A 25764-nucleotide genomic window follows, 5' to 3' on the forward strand; every position below is an offset into this window, starting at 1 on the left:
CGCACAATGAACAACAACAACAACAGTGATGCATTTATACCTCACTTCTTAGTCAAAAATGCTCCTAGAGCAGCTTACAAAAATCAGTTTTAACACAACCGTTCTCTCGGACTCACAATCTAAAAGGGCATGACACACAAGGAAAAGGGAATTGAAGAAAGCAAGGAATATCAAGATCAAGAACGAGTTCTTAAAGTTATAATTCTTGAAATCACAGCTGATGTCAGCAGCATTTCTGGTTGTCTCTCCCTCATTCTTCCATCCAGATCAGATCCAGGAGCAGAGGTGGTGCCAATGTCCAGGGCAGCTCCTGCCACAGAGTTCTTCTCTCAAGCAGCTGTCTGGATGACAGTGTCACCAAAACTTATGTGTATTTAAGTAGTGCTAGCTCCCTTGGCCTATAGAGCGAGATGAGCGTGCAATCCAGAGTCGTCCGCGACTGCACCTTATGGTCAGGGGTACCTTTACCTTTACCTTTGCCAATTTCTATAAAGCCTTTTGGTATCTGAAGTGCTTTACAAAACGTCCTTACATGGGCAACCCATCAAATGGTCTCTATGTGCCAAACCAGTAGTTATATGGATGTGATCTCATTCGATGGCCATTTACGCATAAGCAAAAAGGGGAGATGTCATCACTGTAAAAGAGGACTAAAGAGGTCAGGGATCTGCATGAAATTTGCTTTTGCTAATTTGTATTGTTATGAGCTGGTAGGTGGTAGATTTCTGGGTCCAATAGATGTTACAAATTGTGTGTTAAAACTGTGTGTTAGACTTCCAAGTATTAGAATGCACTCAAGACCCATGTGTATTAAGATATGTGTAAAATGCTTTTAATCCTCTGGAATTAGCATGTGTAAAAAGCTAATTCAGCCAAGCAACTCCCTAAACTGTGTATTAGACACTTCTCTAATCCTTTGGAATCAACATTTGTTAAGTGTTAATTGAGTCAGACTAATTTCCTTTGAAGGGAAGGGAAGAATTGGACCTAAGTGGTAAATAGTTTCATTCTCAACCCAATGTCCCTGCACTCCTGGAATTTAGCCAATAACTACGTTTCTTATAAGTGGTTCCTCATGGATTAATAACTCACTGCCTCCCTCCTTTAATATACAGTGCCGAATGCTTATTACACAGAGAGAGGGGGGGAGGGAGAGGGAAAGAAACACTCTTCCATAACAGTTCATGAATTATGCCCAAGGCCTCATGTATGGAGGGGTAATATCAGACAATACACTCAAAATGAAAGGAAGGATGGCCACAAATTAACATTCAGCTCCTGGTCCTTTCAGAGTCTTAAATGATCCTGGAAAAGACCTGGAAAAGATCCTGAAAAGACCAACCAGCTGGTCTTCTCTGCAGAGCCTCCGAGTTGCCGCAGGTAGAAAGAGACAGTTTCTCTCCTTCTTGGCTCCAGCAAAAAGCTCTGGGCAGAAAGGGGCCTGCACTTCCATTTGTGCATTCCCATTTGTGGTGGGGCTGCCTTGAATGGAGGTGACTGTCCCCTCCCTTCATCTGGTCTTAGAGCTATCAGACTGCCAAGCTGGATAGTTTTGTTTTTCCCCTTGAAGGCCACTATGCCTGCGCCAAAGTGTGGATCAAGAGGCAGTACGCTGCTCTTCACTGCAGTTGCAGCCTTGCAGCAGTGTGAGGGGTGCCATAACATTGTGCTGCCACTCCCGTTCTGTCCCATGACTATTTTTCATTTGTATCCTGACGAAACTGTTTTGCACAGTGCAGTCCAACTGGTGTATTAGCACTGTCCTGTGTTTCTACATCCGTGCAATTGATCTGAGTCATGGTGGGACAACCCATTTTCTTGTCTTCTAAATCAGGTTGTTGTTGTTGTTTAGTCATTTAGTCGTGTCCGATTCTTCGTGACCCCATGGACCAGAGCACGCCAGGCCCTCCTGTCTTCCACTGCCTCCCGCAGTTTGGTCAGACTCATGCTGGTAGCTTCGAGAACACTGCCCAACCATCTCGTCCTCTGTCGTCCCCTTCTCCTTGCGCCCTCAATCTTTCCCAACAGCAGGGTCTTTTCCAGGGAGTCTTCTCTTCTCATGAGGTGGCCAAAGTATTGGAGCCTCAGCTTCAGGATCTGTCCTTCCGGTGAGCACTCAGGGCTGATTTCCTTAAGAATGGATAGGTTTGATCTTCTTGCAGTCCATGAGACTCTCAAGAGTCTCCTCCAGCACCATAATTCATAAGCATCAATTCTTCGGCTATCAGCCTTCTTTATGGTCCAGCTTTCACTTCCATACATCACTACTGGGAAAACCATAGCTTTTACTATATGGACCTTTGTTGGCAAGGTGATTTTTCTACTTTTTAAGATGCTGTCTAGGTTTGTCATTGCTTTTCTCCCAATGAGAATCAGATTGCAGGGTCATGCTAATATTTGATGGGGATCTTGTTAGCTTGGAGAGGGAGCGAAAGAGATAGATAGATAGATAGATAGATAGAGAGATAGATATAGATAGATATAGATAGATAGATGATAGATAGATAGATAGATAGATAGATAGATAGATAGATAGATAGATATAGATAGATAGATAGATGATAGATAGATAGAGATGATAGATAGATAGATAGATAGATAGATAGATGATAGATAGATGATAGATAGATAGATAGATAGATAGATAGATAGATATATAGATAGATGATAGATAGATAGATAGATAGATAGATAGATAGATAGATGATAGATGATAGATAGATAGATAGATAGATAGATAGATAGATAGATAGATAGAAAGAAAGAAATGGAACAATGCAGAGGAAAATTTGCCCCATTGTCATTGATACCAAGAATGCAAGATGCTAGTGTGCTCAAGTCTCATTGACTCTGGCACTTAACTTTTCGGGATTGGATCCAGGTTTTTTGTTTTGTTTTTGTTTTACAGAATGTTCCTTTAGTATTTAACATTTTTATTGGGGTGGCAATTTTGTAATAAATTACAGCAGGAGGTTTCAAGTGGCTGTTGAAGGAGACATTTATCTCCCCTCTTTACAAGCTGAAACATCAAGGTTAACAACTCCAATTTTGACAGATAAATAGTATTCAGACTGCTCCTTTGATGATAATAGAACAGAGAGGAATCCGTTATCAATGATACGAGGGCAGTTATTGGCCTAGCTTTCATGAAGAATAATGAGGAGGTCTGCAATTTATCCCCAATATACCTTCATGATCAGAAAGGCTAATATGAACACAATTAGAAGTCTTCTAAGAAGCGATTATCAGTCAAAAACATTATATGATTAACAGGTTACAATTGAACATAAATAATGGCATCATGTAGACTAGAAAAAAATGAGCCAGGAAAAGAAGGATCAGAATTCAGTATTGACTGAAGCATATTTATCTTTAGCTGACAATCGGCACAGAAAGTGCATGGAAAGTGAATGTGGCCATCTTGAGTGGGACCATGTCAACATAAGGGCAACTGTTTATGGGACTCCAAAGGAGAATGAATATTTATAAATCATCACCCTAAGTCAGGAGCCATTTTCAGATGTTCAGGAAGGACTCCACACATTCAGTTGACATGCACAGCACAGAGGGCGAGAGCATAGTGGCAGGATCATCTTACCTGCGTGTCCACACAGTGTCTGCACCAGGGGTAGCCAATGTGGTGCCCTCCAGCAGTTGTTGGACTCCAAATCCCATTAGCCCCAACCAGCATAGCAAGGGGGCAAGATGGTGGGACTTGTAGCAGCTAGAGGCCCTGCGTTCAATGCCCCTGGTCTACACACTGGTACTTGCGTACTTGCACATGACCAATATGCATTGAAATGTGCCTGCGCATATTTAGAGTCTTCCACCTTTGAATGTCTCAAAGTGGGGCAGAACATTTCCTTTTTTTCCCATAGCAGTCCCCGCCTCCCCCCCCCCCCACATTTGGGGAAATCACAGGGGTCAGTGCAGTGGATGAGCCTCACCCTGGGAAAACCTCCTTCATGATCAAGGTGTCTCCCCTGCCAGGTAAGTATCCCCATAGCAGTTTTCAGGACAGTGTGGCTGTGTACACACTATGCCTTTAAAGCACATTTGAAGCACATTCATTCCCTCAAAGAATTCTGGGTACTGCAGTTTGTTAAGGGTGCTGAGAATTACAACTTTGTGAGGTGAAAACAACAGTGCCTAGAATTCTTTGAGTGAAAGATTGTGTTTTGAATGTGCTTTAAAGGAATAGAATGCCCACAGCCTATAAAATGGAGCTCTGTTTGACCTACAGTGGTACCTCAGGTTACAGACGCTTCAGGTTACAGACGCTTCAGGTTACAGACTCCGCTAACCCAGAAATAGTACCTTGGGTTAAGAACTTTGCCTCAGGATGAGAACAGAAATCATGTGGCTGCAGCGGAAGGCCCCATTAGCTTAAAGTGGTATCTCAGGTTAAGAACAGTTTCAAGTTAAGAACGGACCTCCGGAACGAATTAAGTTCTTAACCAGAGGTACCACTGTATATGCATGAAGGTGTGTGATATAGTGGACTAAGTCACTTGACTGTCTAGTCCAGGACCAATTGCTCTCACAAGCAGCAGCCCTTGGCACATTCCTTTCAACATTCCCTCCCATTCACTGTAAGGCACATCTCTGCCACATATGGACCATTTTCTGGGTTGGTGGAAGTGCTTGAAGTTGGAAGCCCTTCAAAAAATGCAAAGCTGGTGGAACTTTGCTTTGGTTTTTATTTTCAAAAGGAGAGTTTAGAAAGGGATTATTAACAGCCAGAAAGGCACAGTTTGTTGCTTTTTATATATGCTTGATTATGGGTATAATTTGTTGTGAAATTCTCCTGAGCAGCTTACTGTGATCTTGAGTAACTTATATCCATTCGTTCTAGAGGGGCTGGTGCAGAGGTTCTCTGCCCAAGGTTAGTGCCCTTCAAACTCCATATAAAGTAATGTGGGATTGTGGTTAGTGCTGGCCTTAGCCTAGGATGACGGGACACTGGTGGCGCTGTGGGTTAAACCACAGAGCCTAGGACTTGCTGATCAGAAGGTTGGCGGTTCGAATCCCCGTGACGGGGTGAGCTCCCGTTGCTCGGTCCCTGCTCCTGCCAACTTAGCAGTTCGAAAGCATGTCAAAGTGCAAGTAGATAAATAGGTACCGCTCCGGCGGGAAGGTAAACGGCATTTCTGTGCGCTGCTCTGGTTTGCCAGAAGCGGCTTAGTCATGCCGGCCACATGACCCGGAAGCTGTACGCCGGCTCCCTTGGCCAATAAAGTGAGATGAGTGCTGCAACCCCAGAGTCAGTCACAACTGGACCTAATGGTCAGGGGTCCCTTTACCTTTTTAGTCTAGTATGACTGTGGCTCAAACCCCACTTGTTTATGAAGCTTGGCAGGTTTCTTTGACACCTCTCTCTCTCTCTCTCTCTCTCTCTCACACACACACACACACACACATACACACACACACACAGAGGCCAACCTAGCACACTGGTTGTTGTAGGAGTAAAGTAAGTACACCACCCTAAGCTCCTTAGAGGTAGAACAGAATATATTTAAGATGCATTTTAAAAAACACAGCTCGCTCATGTTCTGATCCCCCCCCCCCACTTTTGTCCCAAACTGGAGTGCAGACATTGAAATGCCAATCCCGCTGATTCAGAGGAACAATGCTGAAATCTTATTCCATCAAATATTATCTAATTATCCCCACATGGCGCCTGTCCCACTCGAGATCCATTATTACGAAAGCATGTGTGAGTTAAGACAAACCCCATGGTTTAAGTGCATTCAGGAGTGTTGGCACCCTCCCTTCGTAACTCTTAGAGATTGGAGAAAGGAATGTTACTTGCTCAGAGCTAATTGCGCCAGCTTGGCAGAACGCAAGATGCCAAGGGTAGTTCTGCATATGTTGATGAATAAAAGGATTTATTCAGGCCAGGCATAAGTAGGAGACATTCTCAAGGCTATATCTGATCCACAACATCATTTAAAATGATAAGCGCATATGTAATAAAAAAATTAAGGTCTTATATATATAATAAATGTTCATAAATGTACCAACCAAGCACGTACATAGATATGTGGACCACATGTCTGAAGCAGCACAGGAAGACCGTCCTGAAACCAATTTGACTCCCAGACTGACTAAACGTTTTCTCTGCAAGGAGGGAGGGGGTGAGGGATCCTTCCCATTGTCTCAGGAATTGGGTAATCATCATCTCAAAGGAATGGGCAAACTACCAGGAAAGGCAATCAGATAGGGCATTACCAGATAACCTAGCAGACAGGAAAAACAACAACATTCAAATTTCTGTTGTAGACCACCTTTTCTGTGATGTAGGTATGATGTTTGTAGGGGGTGGTCTTGGGTTACACCCCTTCTGTGATGTATGGAGGGATGGTCTTGATCTCCAGGGCATGGAACTTAAAATGTCCATATAAGGGCAGGCACACCTTTGTTCTGGGTCCTCTTCCATCCTTCTGCGTGTGAGGGGAGCACCCTGTTGCAACAGCTTTAATAAAGATCAGGCTTACTAGCTGCTTTGCTTCTCATTATTCTCTGGTTGGTCTCTGTTATTTTCTCCTACTAATAGGGAACCCACTTAAGGACTCTGTTCTGGCTCTTGGATACCCCATAAGGGAAGAAGGGCAGATTTTGTTTACAACACATAGAAGCTTTATGATCTCTGCGCTACCCTCATATACCTCAGCTCCCCTTCACAAACAAGCAGGGGGTTTGGTTGCATGGCTAAATTCATCTTTGGGGAACTCTTATTTTTCCTAGCATCTGGGTTTGCACTCAGAACTTTGTCCAGTTCCTGAGAGAGTCAAACCCAGCTCAATAGGTTCTCTTGGTAATTTGATTAGGGATGAAAAATCAACCTATTTTTCTGCTCCACGTCACTTTGACATGGGTTCTCTCATATGTCCACTGTGTACCGTTTCCTCAGTAATCTGCAATTATTTATTTTTTGTTATTCACAGAAAAATCCCTATTTAAACATGCATTTTAAAATACTTCCAATTAAAACAGAAAGTTCTAGATATATTTTCTATCAAAATATGCATTATAAGTTGCATTTGTTATAAATTTGGAGGGAAATAGAAATTAATAAATGGTGGGATGTTGATTATTTGGGATGTGAAGGGAGAAATACAAGCTGCAGAGGAATTCCTGGGCTAGCCTATGCAAAATGATCTGGCCAAGCTATGGCATTAGGAAACAATACAGGGCCACTGAGAGCCATTTGCAATGGAAGAGAACTGCCCTTCCCCGCTTGCCCTGAGGTGTGAACAGGGACTGGGTGTTTGGAAGGTTGCCAAGGGTGTGAGGTGACAGGAAAGGAGAGTCTCCAGCAAAGGTTGCTGGGATGGAGGAGGAGGAGGAGAAATAATAATAATAATAATAATAATAATAATAATAATAATAATAATTTATTTACACCCTGCCCATCTGGCTGGGTTTCCCCAGCCACTCTGGGTGGCGAAGAAGAAGAAGAAGAAGAAGAAGAAGAAGAAGAAGAAGAAGAAGAAGAAGAAGAAGAAGAAGAAGAAGAAACAACAACAACACTGGGATCCATCTTGGGCAGGCTGGGAGAGATGCCTTGTTAGACTCCAGGGCTGTACTTCTGTGGGGGACATAAGCCGCTCTTGAAATGACCATGCTGTAAGATCTGGACTCCCTCCATGCAGACTGAGTGCAAATAGGTCAATAAACCATATTTCCTAAAGCTACGACAGTCTCTCCCGTATCTTGGTTCTCCAAAGGACCACAGACCCTGGTTGAGTGCCTGGAACCCGCTGGAACCTCTTGCCACCGCTCAGCAGAGAGAGGGGGAGACACCCAACTTTTGTAACATTATCAAACTTTTGGGTGGGTGGGGATACATACCATGAGGTGAAAACATTATTTTCCATGCACTATATCAGGACGTTTCAGGAGAAAACACATTTCCCAACCTTCCCACCCTCCCACTATATAGCAACAAAATGCTCAGCCAGCCCCAAACTGAGCCTTTGATAGCACTTGAGGGAAAGGCCTCAGAATGAGGCAGGAGACGGAGTCTTTTATCCCTTTTCTGCTTCTGAAACGCTGCCTGCTTTTAGTAGTCTGTAAACAGTGAACAGAGCCATCAATCCTAAGTACTATTGTGAATATGTGGGGCAATATCTAGGATTGTTAGGATCCATGGGGCTGCAACTCCCCTCACCCCAAACCACATTGGCTGACACTGATGGGAGATGGAGTACAATGGCATACAGAGAGCCACAGGATAGCCAGCCTTGGACTGTGGGTGCATTGCTATTAACAATGTCTGGAGCTTAACACCACCACCTCACCTCTGGAGGTTTGAGCAGAGCAGCCTGGAATGGTCCAGTGGTTGCAGTGGACCAAAACGGATCAGTTCAGTCCAGGCTCCAATTGGTTTCCAAATGGATCTGGGAATGGACCCATGAAATCTAATGTGTACAGTGGTACCTCGGGTTAAGAACTTAATTCGTTCTGGAGGTCCGTTCTTAACTTGAAACTGTTCTTAACCTGAGATACCACTTTAGCTAATGGGGCCTCCCACTGCCGCCACACCGCATGATTTCTGTTCTCATCCTGAAGCAAAGTTCTTAACCCAAGGTATTATTTCTGGGTTAGCGGAGTCTGTAACCTGAAGCGTCTGTAACCCGAGGTACCACTGTACATCCCTCCCATTTTCAAGCTCCACTGCATCACTGTGCAAACTGGAGGCAGACACAGAGGCTGTGTCTGTAGGCAAATGGAAGATGCAGTCTTCTGTTACAGATTTAGCCCCTCCATCACTGAGCTGTTGCCTTTCATCTGTCTTTCATCCTCCTTCCCCTCCCCTCTTACTATCTTTTAGGCAAAAAAAGCAAACAAACAAGTGTGAAGAGTTGTAAAAGAAGCTTTTAATTCTTGGCAATCTCCTTTTACTACCCTATTGTTCCACTTACATTCAGAAAACATCAGTGTCAGAACCTGGAGGACTCTTCAGTATATTTCCATCAGTCATGTGTTAGCTTAGCAAATGGAGTTTTTATTTCTTACTACCATAAATCATATTAGCTCACTTAGGAGTGTTTGTTTGCTGAGTCTCTTAAGTAGCAATTTTGATGACATAATAATATTTTTTTAGAAGAGAACCAGGCACATCAACTGATGTGCATATTCTTGCCCTGGCACAGAATGTTCTAGCAGGCTTTCATTCCTCTGATTTTCATGGTGGCTTTGCCTTCTGCTGGAACGTCAGCAAATAAGTACATTGACACAGAACACCCAGCTGTTAACACACACACACACAAAATAAGATATGCATTTCCTAATTAATTCTTCAAGTGTTCTGAGTGCACAATTATGGTCCAAGCAACATTCCATTGCTAAGAGACTAAAACTAAGAGAGTGATATTGAATATTAATGCAAATGATGAGTCCATTGCATCAGCCAGAAAAAAGGGGGAAAGCACATTATATTTTAGAATGTGTGGCTTTTCCCCCTGTTTGCCACAAAGCCTTTTTCTAAAGCCCTGTCAAGAACATCTTACAATGCCACTTTGTTCTTACTTAATGAATATTACGAAAAAGCAGGAAAGTATTCGGAAGTTCTTACTCCAGATGGTACATTTAAAGGGATCTCTCTGTGAAGCACAAAAGTCTATTTCAAAGGAGATTGGTCCAGTATAAATAAGCCACTGTTTCTCTCCTGACATTTTCCGAATGTCACCTTACAAAATGTCTTCTTTCACCTACGAGGCCCTATGAAAACTTTGAGCTTGGTCTCACATGCCCTCTGATCATTGGATCCTGTCATCTCTTCAGCATGTTTTTGATGCCACTGCGCCAAGAGGTTGCACGGAGTGGTGGTGCTTTTAATAAAGCAGAATGGAAGCCCCGCTACATCAGCCTGAAAGTGTATTTGTATAGCACCCTCTTCCCACAGTGGCCACCCATGAGAAGGCCACAAGCTGGACATGAGCGCAATAAGCCTTTTCCACATATGTTCCCAAGCAACTCTTGTACAGAAGGATACTTTTAGAGTTATGTATCATTTGCTGATTTGCGCCCACCCTCCCTCACACAGAGAGATCTTACACCTTCCCAGGACTTCAGGGCTGAGAGAATACTTTCTTGTTCTTTCGCTTTTCTGTATTCCACTCCTCACATCCAGTTTAACAGTGAGAAATTCTAATATTAGTTCTGAAATTGGAGTATGTTGTTTGCCTCAACCTATAGCTTGACCTTCAGTCATTATCCAGAGGGAAAGTGTGACCCTCCAGCTACAAAGTGTGTTCTCCTTCATGGAGAGCACGTGTTGCAGTGGGGGCTAGCAAGACACCCCACTGTTGCTGGGCGGAAAATAAGAGAGTTGGCCACCATTGCAATTGGGTTCTTCTTGTTGCTGGGGAGATTTATATGTTGCCATTTCGTGATTGACAGCCAAAGCTGATAAAAGCCATGCGCACAGCGCTGAGCTTCCTCTTTTCGCTGCGCACATCGGATCACCCGCTCGCCCTCCCTATTTTGAGTGTTGTTTGCTTGACCTTGCTATGCCTGTCATGGGGTTGTCTGCTTTTGGGGCAGGGGCCCGGTAGGAATTTTGTCCATTTGGCTGATTGATGGGTGCCATTTGGTTTTTGCCTACTGCATAGCAAATCGTCCCAACTTGTAAGGCTGCGGTTAGGCATTGGTTTAGGAATTGGTTGGTGGAGGGGTATGGATTGGCTGTGCCTGCCCCTCCAATGCTGCTGCTGCAAGGGTATTCCGTTAAAGGAATCCAGGGGCTCGCCATGCTTTTGTCCAAGGGGCTAGGGCCATGCAAGAGCCCCTGGGAGCATTTGGGGAGAGGTGAGGGCATGGTACCCAGTCCCGTCTCTCTCCCCAAAACGTTTTCCCTTTCTGACTTCGTGGGCGTGCAAATGTCAGTCTGTCCACCAATGCCTAAGCAACCACTCACATTTTCTGTATTTTAATAAAGTTGTGACCAAAATTATGCCAAAAACCTTAAACAAAAATTATGTGTCAATTGTGTTTTATTTGGGGTGGCTTGGGGACCTCGACACACAACTCCCTCTGCCCCTGTCCACTGGCCAGCTTGGCTGAGACTGGAGGAACTTGTAGCCCAAAACATCTAGAAGGCCACAGGTTCCCCACTCCTTCCTTATCCCAGCGAGGAAGAGTTTAAGTGCAACTACATCTGCCCATATTCACTTATCCTGCTATCACCTCACTTTTTTTCTCCCATTTTTTGGTTGTCTCTCTCACTGCCTAAATTCAGACTGTAAGTGCCTCATGGCCGGGTACCTTTGTCTTAAAACTTCCTTTTCTTCCGCGCATTGACAGTCCCATAAAAATACTGGTACTAAGCTTTCAGGGCCTTAGAGGTAATATCTTTCCTTCTTTCCACATTTTTAGAATTTCCCAAGGGGCTGTTCTGTTTAGAAAAGGATCTGCATCCTTTCAAAAAGGAAGTGGGTCTCATTACTCATTCGGCCAAACCTCAAGGGGCAGCTGCCTGGCAAACCGCTGTATCGAAAGTCCTGCAGCCATATCATAAGGTCAGATTTCCAGGCAGAAAAGAGCCACTCAGGGTCACAGGAGGAAATTAGTCAAGCCCAGAGTGACAGGCTTTGTGTATCATTGCTATAACAACTTTTCCCTTGTCAAAGGGTGTGAGGCAGTTGGTTTTAATGACCTGCCGAATGCTAAGCTGGAGACAAACATCCATAGAAGTCTTTAGTTGTCACTCTTTATACCTGGGGAAGGCGGGTCTAAATCTGTTCCAAGTCCTCAAAGATTCATGCTGGTAGCTTCGAGAACACTGTCCAACCATCTCGTCCTCTGTCGTCCCCTTCTCCTTGTGCCCTCCATCTTTCCCAACATCAGGGTCTTCTCCAGGGAGTCTTCTCTTCTCATGAGGTGGCCAAAGTACTGGAGCCTCAGCTTCACAATCTGTCCTTCTAGTGAGCACTCAGGGCTGATTTCCTTCAGAATGGAGAGATTTGATCTTCTTGCAGTCCATGGGACTCTCAAGTGTCTCCTCCAGCACCATAATTCAAAAGCATCAATTCTTTGGCGATCAGCCTTCTTTATGGTCCAGCTCTCACTTCCATGAATCACTACTGGGAAAACCATAGCTTTAACTATACAGACCTTTTTAATTATGGGTGTTTATTTTAACGTTGTACGGAATTGTTGTATATTTTAATTATGTGTGGTTTTATTTTTTAATAATTGATGCCATACTTGTAAACCACATATAATCTATTCTGGCATGTACCGTATTTTTCCTTCTATAACACGCAGATTTTTTCTCCTAAAAAGGAAGGGGAAATGTCTGTGCGTGTTATTGAGTGAATGTGTGGTCCCTGGAGCCAATTGGTGCGAGGGGAGGCAAAAAAAGCAGGCAAAAATCAAATCGCGCATCTCCTAGAAGGGAAACTTGAAAAGAGGAAGTGGCTGCTTTCCGGCATTCTGCCTCAGGGTCTTACTGCCCACCCACCTCTGTTTCCTTGCTGTGTTTGCTCAAACGGAACAAAGAGCAGGGAAAGCCCCTCCCCTCCAGGCAAGCAGAGGGGAAAGCTGAAAACATGCAGGAGGGAGAGCGAGAGAGAGCGCGCTAGCTGGCTGACTTGGGTGGGTAGGTGAGGGAAAACTTTTGCCTTCCTTTCCTCCCTCCTCCTGTTATACCCCTCTCCTGCATTCTTAGCCAGCTGCTTCTCTGCACACCCCTCTCCTGCTCCGTGTCCCTTCTGTGTTTTTCCTTCCCTCCCCACTTAAAATGTGGTTAAAAAGCATGGATCCACATGGATCCTCAGGATCTTTGCATTGGGTCAGCCCAAATTCAGCATCAGATCACATAGCATGTCCATGGCTACAGCCTGCCCCCCCCCCCAAAATCACGCACCCACTGTTGCCTGGGGCTGCAATGGTGCAAAAATGTGGTTAAAAAGCATGGATCCACATGGATTCTAAGGATCTTTGCATTGGGTCAGCCCAAATTCACCATCAGAGCACATAGCATGTCCATGGCTACAGCCTGCCCCCAAAAAATCACGCACCCACTGTTGCCTGGGGCTGCAATGGTGCAAAAACGTGGTTACAAAGCATGGATCCACAGGGATTCTCAGGATTTTTGCATTGGGTCACCCCAAATTCACCATCAGATCACATGTCTGTGGCCACAGCATGAAGCACAAAAATGATACATCCACTGTTTCATTCAGAATGTTTTTTCCCTTGTTTTCCTCCTCTAAAAACGATGTGCGTGTTATGGTCAGGTGCGTGTTATAGAGCGAAAAATACGGTAAGCAGTATAAAACTTAAAATAAAAATCAGTGAACCCTGTTGTAGAATGATACTGAGTGCGGAGAATGGGCGCAATAGCATCATGTCAACACTAATGTTTGAAGAGTATCACTTCATCCAATACAGCAAGTTACTATAATATTTTATAAATGGAAAATGTCATCAATTTGAATTTCAGTCCCGTTTAAGAGGGAATACAAATCAGAAAGTTGTGTTGAAATTATTTCAAATTGAATCTGATGCACACACAAAAATGATTTATGGATTAGTCTTGTTTGTTCAAAAGTGGGCTTTACTTTTTGTTTACCCAAACAGCGTTCCTTTCATGAAGCACTCAATTAAAACAGATTGTACACCAGTTTGGAAATGATTTAGCAGGTTTAAATTAAACAATAGTTTCAAAGCACGACAACATTTGGTAGACAAAAATAGACACAAATTGGGAACTGGAGGGAGAGAGATATTCTAGTTGTATCAAAACAAGAAATTTAATCCACTTTATAAATGTATTGTGTTACCAGATTTTTGGATACCTGTAGCTCATTGGAGGCCTGCCACCAAGTTTCTGAAAACACACCAGAAGTGGAGCAGTGGCGATGGGGATGCTGGTTTCCCACTCTCTGGCGCTGTTTTGGTTGCCCTCATTTGTGGAGAGCAAATGATTGAAGCAGGGAGACTCCTGGATCCATGGAACTCCCTGTGAACAGTTCTGGAGTTTTGAGGACTGCAACCTCTTGAATTTCTGCTTATTCTCTTTGACTAGGAAAGTCCCCAAGTGAGAATAATGATAATCCTGCTCTGCTGTTCCACCCTGGTTATCTGGACTATGCTCTTTCAGTCTAAAGCATCCGATTTAAGAGGCCATGGATATATAGCTCCAGTTTATCCTCTGTGAGCTGACTTAAGACGTAAGACATGTTTTCCCTAGGTTCCTCTGTAAACAACTCACCGCACTCCTGGCTTGATGGAAAGCCACTTCGACCCTTTAACACCAGCCTCAAAAGAAGGCTGACTTCTCACATCGCTCAGAGGTCCAGCATCCATTTCGTATGGCGAAGGCATTGGGTTCAGTTCCCACTGTCTCCAGGGTCTGAGAGCCACTGCCAGTCAGTGTTCGCAATAGAGAGCTAGGCAGGTTAAGGCCACTTCCCATGCAGTAGCAGACGGGGCTTTGCTGCTCACCTGAGCTCACACTGGCTGATTTGCTGCTGCAAAAAGGCATGGAGAGGGGGAAGGGTTGAGGCAGCAACAAGTCAGTGCGGTGCAAACACCCGATGAGGCAATCTGGTGCCCAGGGCCAGCCCGCTCAAGAGGCACGGTGAGGCAACCAGCTCAGGTAGCAGGATCCACAGGGGCAGTGGATCCCAACGTCAATTTTCCCCGCCTCCCAACAAGCAATTAACACTCTCTGCCATGCATAAAATCAAGGAACGAAGGCTGGTAATCCATAGGCCTGTGTCTAGCTTGTAGTCTTTGTTATGTACTGAAGTTCTCACCCTGGGCCAGCAGGGGGATACTCTAGATAGTTCAGGTCCACATATGCAAATAAGGGATCGAAAGTGACGTTCAGTGATTGGATAGTTACAGAAAATGGTTACTGTTGCATTCTAGTGGAGCTCTATATAAGCAGGCTGGCTGAACCCTTCAGTTCAGTTCTGTTCTGGCCTGTGAATAAACAAGAGCTGTTTGAAGAATCGCTGTGTCGTCTGATATGTTCACCCACAACTTAACAGTTTTTAATGGTTGATGTTGCTGTGTTTTTATTATGTTGGAAGCCCCTCAGAGTGGCTGTGGCAACCCAGTCAGTTGGGCAGGGTATCAGTAATAATATTAACAATAACATTCCCTTCAACATTGTGTAAGAAAAATTCAGGGCACTCCCCCTACCACCCACCATTTCTGTCGCTCACACTCTTGCCTTCCTTCCTTGCCCACCTGATCACCCCTCCTTCCCTCCCCTCTCTAACCATTGCTCTCTTTGGCCTCCTGTTCAGCAGCCTGAAGCAGCCTCAGGAAGGTAGTCCTAGGCCCAGGGGTAGGCCCGGGGGCCGGATCTGGCCCAATCGCCTTCTAAATAAGGCCCGTGGATGGTCCAGGAATCAGTGTGTTTTTACATGAGTAGAATGTGTGCTTTGATTTAAAATGCATCTCTGGGTTATATGTGCGGCATAGGAATTCGTTCATATTTTTTTGCCCAAAATATAGTCCGGCCCACCACATGCTCTGAGGGACGGTAGACCAGCCCATGGCTCAAAAAGGTTGCTGACCCCTGGTAGGCCATTCGACTCTGGGAGATGCCGTGATGCCTAGAATGGCCTCCAGGAAAACTGGGGCATTCTAGATCGTGATCAGAAGCCAGGGCAGCTTCTGTAAATTTGGGATATCCCAATTAAATCGGGTCACACCTGAGGGGTCTTTAATCATCATCAGCCCTGAAAGAGGTTCTTTGACAGGAAAGGTTGATAGGAAGAAGGTACTAAATAGTAAACATCTAGAAGCAGCTTCATAAAAAATAAGCCGTAGAAGACTGTCACAAATCAAAGGTATATCTATCTTGGGAAACATTTTGCCTCTGTACCCATCATAGCAATACTTCATCTTTTACTGAAGAAAACATCACAGGATGATAGCTGTTAAGGTTTTAAGAGTGTAAGATGGGATGCATCTAGCAAGGGTATCACATTCTGTAAGTTGCTTTAGTGCTATCAAGAGGGGTAATCTGATCTCCTCGGAAACACTGTATAGAATGAGTGGCTGAGTCCCCGTCTCAAAAGAAAAATCTATAATGGACATTTTCTTAAACATTTGCTTAAGAGAATGCAATATGCTGAAAAATTACTTTTTGCCATCAGAATTCCGATACGATGACATTTACCTTATAAGGAAAATGCTGTTGTATGCAATATGGTATATTTAAAATTGGAAATATAACTAAAAAGAACTACTTGTGGGTCTCTCTCTCTTTCTCTCTCTCTGTAGTGTTTGCATGGGTGCACAATTCCCTAGGAAGAGGGAATCTAGGTGATTTTCCTCCAATGGACAGCATTAGTGCTTGGAATTTATTTATCCTTTTCCTTATTAGCACCCTCTTGCTAATAAATGTGATCCCACGTCAACACACACATCCCAGCAACTGAAACAACTTTCAGGATGGAGGAGAAATTAGCTTGGTCTGCATTTTGCAGCACACTGATCCAATCCAACTTTCTTGAGCCTTCTTGCAGAGTGGAAAGAAAGACACATTCGAAAGATTTCTAGGTTTTGCAATTCAGTTTCAGTAGAGGGAAAGTGTTCACAGGAATATGCTTTTTACACAAAAGATGTGTACAATGTTTGCATTTTATGGACATGCATTGAAAACTGCATATTTTACGTTAAGAATGTGGACAGAATATAGCTGGGATAGCTCAGTTGGTAAAGCATGAGACTCTTAATCTCTTTCAACCCCCACGCTGGGCAACAGATTCCTGCAATGCAGGAGGTGGAGTCGATGACCTTCATGGTCCTTTCCAACTCTTCCAAACCTACAATTCTATGATTGAAAGAATGCATACAATTTAAGTGCAAATTTCCCACACGTTCTTTCAAAGATTCCACACAAAATGGGACTGAACAGACCTATGGCTGAGCACCAACAGTACGGAAACAGGACAGAATTAGCTCCTCAGCCCCTCTGCAGGTGTGAATGCTGAGTGCATTTTGAGTACCACTAACCCCTATTAGCCTTCTTGTGGCATCACTGGGGCAAGCAAGGCAAGTCCCTTTCCCTGCCCAGACCATTTTTGGCCTTGCCTTCCCACTCCTGTGTACTATTTCCCTTTTCAAAATACATTAGAGGCTGACTGTTCTCCCTTTGTGCCATTCATGGACCTTTTAAGTGGTCCTTTAAACAAACCAACAACGTCAAGAGCACCAGCAAGAATGCCTCTTTGCCTATGGCATTGTCCTACCATCTTATTCCTAGTTCTTCTTTCCCCTTAAAACAGTGGTGGGGGGACCATTTTCTTCCCAAGGTCCACCGTTCCTCATGAAGAGCCTTCAGGGGTGGGTGCAGCAACAGATGTGAGTCCAGTAGGCTGCAGTCCAGTTACACAAAGGTCAGGACTCTATCCAGGCAAGCAAGCAAGCGGCATGTGGGAAGGAGGTGTGATCTAAGGAGACACCTGAAGTCTAGATAGAGAGGCCCAGAGGGCTTCATTTGGCCCGAAGCCTAGAGTTTCCCAGCCCTGCCCTGACATTGTGTTTGAAAGTTAGTGCTCATCCCCTCAGCAGAGTTTCTGTAAAAGAGGATAATCCAGAGGTCTTTCAGTTATCTCAGAGCCTTTTAGAGTGTCCTGTCATTTCAAACAGGGCCTGCTGAGTTCATTTTTTAATTTTTTTTAAAGTAATATTTATTAAAATTTCAAAAAGTTACAAAAGTAAGAAAAAGATAATAAAACAAAAAAATTACAAAAAACTGAAAAATAAAAACAATTAAAAACAAATCAATTATTCCATAACTTATCTTTCATTTACTTGTTTCCTTGACCTCCTCACACCTCCCTTTTTTGTATTCTAGTTCAATTAGTTAATTCAGCAAATCCTTTCCATCTTTGTTTTTATCTTAATCATTTATCTTAATATATTGTGACTTTACATTCTCACCTGTTGACAACCCATTTTTACATACTCCTTTATAACATTACTTCTAAAACCACATAACTTCATTCCAGCACCCTTCTAACATTCCTTGATTTTACAATGTTTCTGTAGATAGTCTTTAAATTTCTTCCAACCTTCTTCCACCGATTCTTCTCCCTGGTCTCGGATTCTGCCAGTCATTTCCGCCAGTTCCATATAGTCCATCACCTTCATCTGCCATTCTTCCTTGGTGGGTAAATCTTGTGTCTTCCAATACTTTGCGATGAGTATTCTTGCTGCTGCTGTAGCATACATAAAAAAGGTTCTATCCTTCTTTAATACTGATTGGCCGACCATGCCCAGGAGAAAGGCCTCTGGTTTCTTCAGAAAGGTATATTTAAATACCTTTTTCATTTCATTATAGATCATCTCCCAGAAAGCCTTAATCCTTGGGCACGTCCACCAAAGGTGAAAGAATGTACCTTCGGTCTCTTTACATTTCCAGCATTTATTATCAGGCAAATGATATATTTTTGCAAGCTTGACTGGTGTCATGTACCACCTGTATATCATTTTCATAATATTCTCTCTTAAGGCATTACATGCCGTAAACTTCATACCTGTGGTCCACAACTGTTCCCAGTCAGCAAACATAATGTTATGTCCAACATCTTGTGCCCATTTAATCATAGCAGATTTCACCGTTTCATCCTGAGTGTTCCATTTCAACAGCAAGTTATACATTCTTGACAGAATCTTAGTTTTGGGATCTAACAGTTCTGTTTCCAGTTTTGATTTTTCCACCTGGAAGCCAATTTTCTTGTCCAAATTGTATGCCTCCATTATTTGATAATAATAATAATAATAATGGATAATCCAGAGGTCTCTCAGTTATCTCAGAGCCTTTTGGAGTGTCCTGTCATTTCAAACAGGGCCTGCTGAGTTCAGATACTTCTGCTCATCGCTAGGCACAGCATGAGATGTCATTTCAATTTCAGCAGGTATTTCCCCCCCCATCCCAATATTGACAACAAACAATGTCATCCAGGGAATACAGGACTTCTCCATGATGACATCATGGTGCAACCCCCAAACAATTATGTATGGGAAGAACTGAGCTGAAAACATTGGCCCTCCCAGGGCTAATATGTATCGGTTAAGTAGGTCAACATTAAAACCTCAGTTGAATCTTCAGGTGTGACCACTAAGAAATGCTCCTGCCCCAAGAATCTTACAATGAAAAATGTGGCAGTGAAGGGCATATGAAAGGAGGAGAAGTAATAAGGGAGTAGAGATGGGGATATTTGTTTGGTTCACTTTTGCAAGCAAGCCCATTTAATTTGCACTTCCACAAGCCAATATATGAACTGAAGCACATCTATAATTTGAAATCCACACTTCTTTGAATTTGGTGACGCAGTTTTCCAAGTGCAAAAAAACACATATGAAAATGTGTGCACTAAAGGAATGGCACACTCTTCCACTGTCTCTTGAGACAGATGGATGCCAACAAAAGGTGGCAAAAATATAAAAATGCATTATATTAGGGGGAAATGCTTGCAAAAAAAATGTACAGTGGTACCTCGCAAGACAAATGCCTCGCAAGACAAAAAACGCGCAAGACGAAAGGGTTTTTCGTTTTTTTGCGTTGCTTCGCAAGACGATTTTCCCTATGGGCTTGCTTCACAAGATGAAAACATCTTGTGAGTTTGCTTCCTTTTTCTTAAAGTCATTAATACCCAGTGAATCCGTGCTCCGCAAGACGAAAAAATCGCAAGACGACACAACTCGCGGAACGAATTAATTTCGTCTTGCGAGGCACCACTGTATACTAGGAGACATGCACATGAAAAGATGTATAAATTTTAATGTGGACTTTAAAAAAAAGGCCAACTAATGCAAAATGAGGTGAACTGAACCAAAGACTGGGGGAAATGAAATAGGGAGAGATGAAAATTGACAGATTCATCCATCCTATAAAAGTAACAAAGGAAGAATTTGTACCTTGATATTTTGATATAACAATAATTACTGAAAAGTCTCCAAATGTCTCCTCTTGAGAGAGTATCATCATCTTCCCAGCTGTGAGGTTATTTGCAGATTCCATTTTTATATCCAAGAAAATATTAATAAAAGGAGATCAAAGACGGTAATCGGATCCCAAAGTAAGAAACAGGCAAACCCAACACAACAGAGCAATCTGGCAACTTTATTGCCATTCTTTCTATGCATTGCCAGAGATACATTTTGTCCACATGCTCATGTGATGCACAGCGCGAGTGAAATGTGACAGACTAGTTGGATGGACTTGAAGGTCCGCTGTTACAGGCTCAAATAAAATAGAGAAAAGCTGACGTGCAAGGGGGAAAAACATACGCTGTCTGAAAACATATGGGTAACCTGGATTTTGTTGAAAGAGAAGTACTGAAAGGGAATAATGGAGAAAAATCCAAAATCAGTATAATAGTTCCGATTTCCTTGCCCAGTTGTGAAGCCAGAGATGGCCAGGGTGCCATTATCTCTGCTTCACTCATGGAAATGTTTATTTATTAGATAAACAGTTGCTCAAAGGTTCAGTTCAGACATCATGTTGGGGCAGAATGTCAAACACATCTGCACAGAAGGGAGAATTACAATGTGTGGTCCCAGAGGTCATGAAAGTGGACTCAATGTTCCAAGATCTGTATTACTCGAAAAGTGACATCACTAAAGCTCAGAGCTATTCACTCATTCTACATGCTACAATTCTATACATGCTTCCCTGGGACTAAGTCCCATGGAGCTTTTTTGGGTAGCATGCACAGGATTTCACTTCTAGCTACCTGCTTGTTCAGTTTGTTTATTAAAAATATTTCCATTTAGCATTTGTCCAAAGCAGTATACAATGGGCGTGGGTCTGCCCTCATCTAAAATCAAGAAGAACAGAATAAAGTAACGAGAAAATCACAAAAGTAATTCTACAGAGACTCCCAAGGACTCCCTACTCCTTGCCCTTTCTGCTGCCCATTTCTGGGAAGAGACAACAAAAGCAGGTAATGATACAGTTTGATGACCATCGCTGAGGATCCATTTCAGCACTAGCTTATGGAAACATAGAGATGGCCTTAATGAAGGCTTTTTATTCATTTGTTCATTTATACGCCCTCCCACCAGATGTCAAAGAGAACAACAACTACCAGACTTTTAGAAGACATCTGAAGGCAGCCCTGTTTAGGGAAGCTTTTAATGTTTGATGGATTACTGTATTTTAATATTTTGTTGGAAGCTGCCCAGGGTGGCTGGGGAAGCCCAGCCAGATGGGTGGGGTATAAATAATAAATTATTATTATTATTATTATTATTATTATTATTATTATTATTATGCATTTGGTCAGGAAGTTGGCACACTTTTTTACAGCATGCTCACTGAGCATTATCTTTAAATATGCCTTCTTCAAAAGAAAAGGCGATTGGATTTTGCTTGGGCCAGGAAGGTGATCTTTGTCAAAGGCTTGCATATACAGTTACTCTGAAAGCAGGGAGCAGTTATAAAAGAGAGTATCAGACCTTGGCCAAGGAGAAAAGAATCAATCTGACATGGGTTTTTACTCTCATTTCTTTGCTTGGATAATTAGTAATTGTTCCCCTGTCCTTTTGTTTCTGCTTTGGTATTATTTCCATTTCTACTGTATACAACTTGTAATCTTAGCAGTAACAGCCGCCAACATATTTGGTCATGTACACTCGATGTACAGTTTTTGTTGTACTCATATTTCTTTTGGACTGAATGCACAGGGTCTTGCAGAAAGAAGAGTCAGAGGTGAAAAAGATAAGTGTATGCTCTAAAAGTCTTGGTTAAGACCAATTCTTCTAGCACTCCTGCAGAATTCTGTTTGGAACAGAGAAGATACTGCATGCTTGCTTGCTTGCTTGCTTGCTTGCTTGCTTGCTTGCTTGCTTGCTTGTTTTCTCAGGAGAAGGAAGTGATCATTCCTGCCTCAGAGGTCTTCCCTCAAGGAGCCATTTACTAACAAACCCCTCTGTTCCTTTTTGATCCCAGGTATCGGCTTCCTTGTCAAATGGCCACCTCAGCCTGGGCTTTCTGAAATCTGTTCTCTCAGGCTGAGTGAAGGGTCAGCTCCCCCTCTAACTTGGAAGGTTTTTTTGTGTGCTATGAATTATGCACCCACCCTGTGCATTATTCCAGGGCAATCTCTGGAGACAAGCCTGGTGAGGTCTCTCTCTGGATACAGAAGTCCTCTGGATCAGTGCCAAAGAGTCTCTGGGCTACAGGAGGTTAGGTGATCCCGATTTTGGCCCTCTAAGACAGTGTTTCCCAACCTTTTTTGGGCAAAGGCACACTTGTTTCATGAAAAAAATCTCGAGGCACACCACCATTAGAAAATGTTTAAAAAATTAACTCTGTGCCTATATTGACTATATGTCGCTTGGGGCGGCAGCTTGTTGCCCGAAGCACAGGGAGCCCTACGGAGGGCTGCCCGTGCTTCGGGCGAGTGTCTGCAAACCTGCGCGCCCGGCAGGAGCTCCTGCCAGGCGCGCAAGGCTTGGGGCGGCAGCTTGTTGCCCGAAGCACAGGGAGCCCTACGGAGGGCTCCCTGTGCTTCGGGCGAGTGTCTGCAACCCTGCGCGCCCGGCAGGAGCTCCTGCCAGGCGCGCAAGGCTTGGGGCGGCAGCCTGTTGCCCGAAGCACAGGGAGCCCTACGGAGGGCTCCCCGTGCTTCGGGCGAGTGTCTGCAAGCCTTGCGCGCCCGGCAGGAGCTCCTGCCAGGCGCGCAAGGCTTGGGGCGGCAGCCTGTTGCCCGAAGCACAGGGAGCCCTACGGAGGGCTGCCCGTGCTTCGGGCGAGTGTCTGCAACCCTGCGCGCCCGGCAGGAGCTCCTGCCAGGCGGCAAGGCTTGGGGCGGCAGCCTGTTGCCCGAAGCACAGGGAGCCCTACGGAGGGCTCCCTGTGCTTCGGGCGAGTGTCTGCAACCCTGCGCGCCCGGCAGGAGCTCCCGCTGGGCGCGCGAGGCTTGGGGCGGCAGCCTGTTGCCCGAAGCACGCGGAGCCCTCCGGAGGGTGCCCCGTACTTCGGGCGAGTGTCTGCAAGCCTTGCGCACCCGGCAGGAGCTCCCGTCGGGCGCGCGAGGCTTGGGGCGGCAGCCTGTTGCTCTAAGCACATGGAGCCCGCCTCCCTCCCACGGCACACCAGGCAAAGTCTCGCGGCACACTAGTGTGCCGCGGAACACCGGTTGGGAAACACTGCTCTAAGAGACCAGCATCTGGAGAGGAGCGAGCGCTCTGTGGAACAATGCTGAAATCAAAAGAACTGGTGTCTTCAAGCTCACCTGCCAGTGATTCAGACAGTGAAATTGACGAAAAGGCAAAAAGGAAAACACAAGCAGTGCCCAAAAATCCTGTAAAGAAACAGAAGACTGCTAAAAGGTGCTGCCTCCTACAATATCCGCCCTCCCTTCCCCACAGGTGGGCAGGGTTTGCGGCACCAAGCGAGGCTCACCTGGGCGGGTGCCTCCCACCTGCTTGAGCTGGCCTTTGACCTGCCCTCGGCCAGGGATGACAATGGATGGACGGCTGGCCGGGGGTGGGCCCAAGGCCAAAAAGAAAAGAGGCTGACTCCTGGGCTCAAGCCTCTGTTGCCGTTCTTCATTCTAGGATCAAGATCAGGAGTGTATCCAGGCAGCTGAACTGAGGTAAGTAACCGGCCTTCTTTACTTTTGCCTGGGGGGGGGGGGGGAATTTGCCCCTCTGCCAGGCTAGACTATACAGTGGTGCCTCGCAAGACGAAAAGAATCCATTCCGCAAGTCTCTTCGTCTTGCGGTTTTTTCGTCTTGCGAAGCAAGCCCATTAGCGGATTAGCGGATTAGCGCTATTAGCGGCTTAGCGGCTTAGCGGATCAGCTGATAAGCGGCTTAGCGGAGCAGCTGTTAAGCGACTTAGTGGATCAGCTGTTAAGCGGCTTAGCGGATCAGCTGATAAGCGGCTTAGCGGCTTGGGGAAAAGGGGGGGGAGGAAAAAAAACCCGCAGGAACTCGCAAGACATTTTCGTCTTGCAAAGCAAGCCCATAGGAAATCCGTTTTGCAAAGCAGCTCCAAAACAGAAAACACTTTCGTCTAGCGGGTTTTCTGTCTTGCGAGGCATTCGTTTTGCGGGGCACCACTGTATTTTAGTGTGCTTGGTTAGGCACGTTGTGGCCTTTTTGGAGTTTTTCCCTGGCAGCACAGCCCCTGTCCAGCCTTTTGCGATGGCCAGCGGTGGTGTGGACCCCAGCTGGGCCGCGGGCTGCTTGCATTTGGGCGGCGGGGGGGTGGGCATCGCTCCCCACTGCTGCCTGCCCGGTGCCCCTTCCTACCCAGGCGGGCAGCGCGGGGCTCCAACAAGTCCACGGATGGGCCTGCTTGCTTTCACGGCGGGGGGGGGGCAGCAGGAGGGCCGCGCGAGCCTGACTAGTCCCTTTTCTCAGTGGTGGGGGGGCAGCATTGCCCCCTGCCGCTGACTGCTGGCCCAGGAGCTTTTAGGTTTTAGGCCTTGGCAAGGTAGCCTTTCGGGACGCGGGTGGCGCTGTGGGTAAAAGCCTCAGCGCCTAGGGCTTGCCGATCGAAAGGTCGGCGGTTCGAATCCCCGCGGCGGGGTGCGCTCCCGCTGCTCGGTCCCAGCGCCTGCCAACCTAGCAGTTCGAAAGCACCCCCGGGTGCAAGTAGATAAATAGGGACCGCTTTCTAGCGGGAAGGTAAACGGCGTTTCCGTGTGCGGCTCTGGCTCGCCAGAGCAGCGATGTCACGCTGGCCACGTGACCCGGAAGTGTCTCCGGACAGCGCTGGCCCCTGGCCTCTTGAGTGAGATGGGCGCACAACCCCAGAGTCTGTCAAGACTGGCCCGTACGGGCAGGGGTACCTTTACCTTTACCTTTAAGGTAGCCTTTAGTCTAACATCAAGTTGGGGGGGATGCATTCATGCTCCCTCCCCATGCGGCGGCGCTTGCAGGGCCCGTTAAAGGGCAAAACCGGGAGTCCCTGGCCCTAGAGTGGCGGCATGTAGGTCAAACTCCCTGGAGGAGGTCAGTGGAAGGGCATGCTGTGTAGGTTTGCGCTTTGCAGTCCCCTGTCACTGGGTCTCAACTGCCTGCATATCCTCAGCCAGGCGGGCTGAGAGGGTTACCTGCCAAGGCCTGTGCCAAGTTCCCCACTTCTGAAGCTCAATAAAGTTGTGGCCAGTTTGAACCCATACTCTGGTCTCTTGTGTTATCATTTGGGGAAAGGGGTGGGCACCACAGATAGGGTTTAGCGTGTGTGCCCGCAAACAAAGTAGTAACAGAGAGGAGAATATGTTTCAGATTGGTAAAATGAGATACGTCAGTCTTTGTGATTTTAAAAGTGAAGTCCTAATTGATGTTAGAGAATACTGGATGGATCAAGAAGCTGGAATGACACCTGGCAGAAAAGGTATCTCTCTAAATCCAGAAGAGTGGAGCCAGTTGAAGGAACAGATTACAGATATTGATGAAGCAGTAACAAAAAACAGTAAAGATGAGCCATGCAGAAACTCTGCTGTTATAGGTTTAAGTAGTCTTTTTACATTGGCATTCCTTTTCTAAACTATTTTTTTCCCAAGCTATTGTATATTTGGATTGCAAAACAAATTGCAAGATGAGCATTTTTTAATGTGCATTAAAAGTGTATTCTGGGCAAAACTACAAGAGAGAGAGGGAGAGAGGGAGAGAGGGAGAGAGAGAGGGAGAGAGAGAGAGAGAGAGAGAGAGAGAAAACAGCATCTGATATGCCATAAAGTGGGTTTGAGGAACACAGTCACAGTTTTACAGTTATCAAAAAAAAGGAAAGGAAAGGAATATGGTTCCAAACATTTTCAC

At 45.1% G+C, this 25764-nt stretch overlaps 1 long non-coding RNA gene across 1 annotated transcript in view; it reads right to left on the reverse strand.

Moving 5' to 3' along the window:
* Positions 1–19619, reverse strand: part of LOC310826847 — a 158727-nt gene extending 139108 nt beyond the window's left edge. The window contains exon 1 of the long non-coding RNA XR_014556024.1: positions 19473–19619. This is a non-coding gene — a long non-coding RNA (uncharacterized lncRNA). The remainder of the gene's footprint in view (positions 1–19472) is intronic.
* Between the last annotated feature and the right edge of the window lie 6145 nt (positions 19620–25764).

This window comes from Podarcis gaigeae (assembly GCF_964106915.1).
Source record: "Podarcis gaigeae genome assembly, chromosome: 11".
NCBI lineage: Eukaryota > Metazoa > Chordata > Lepidosauria > Squamata > Lacertidae > Podarcis > Podarcis gaigeae.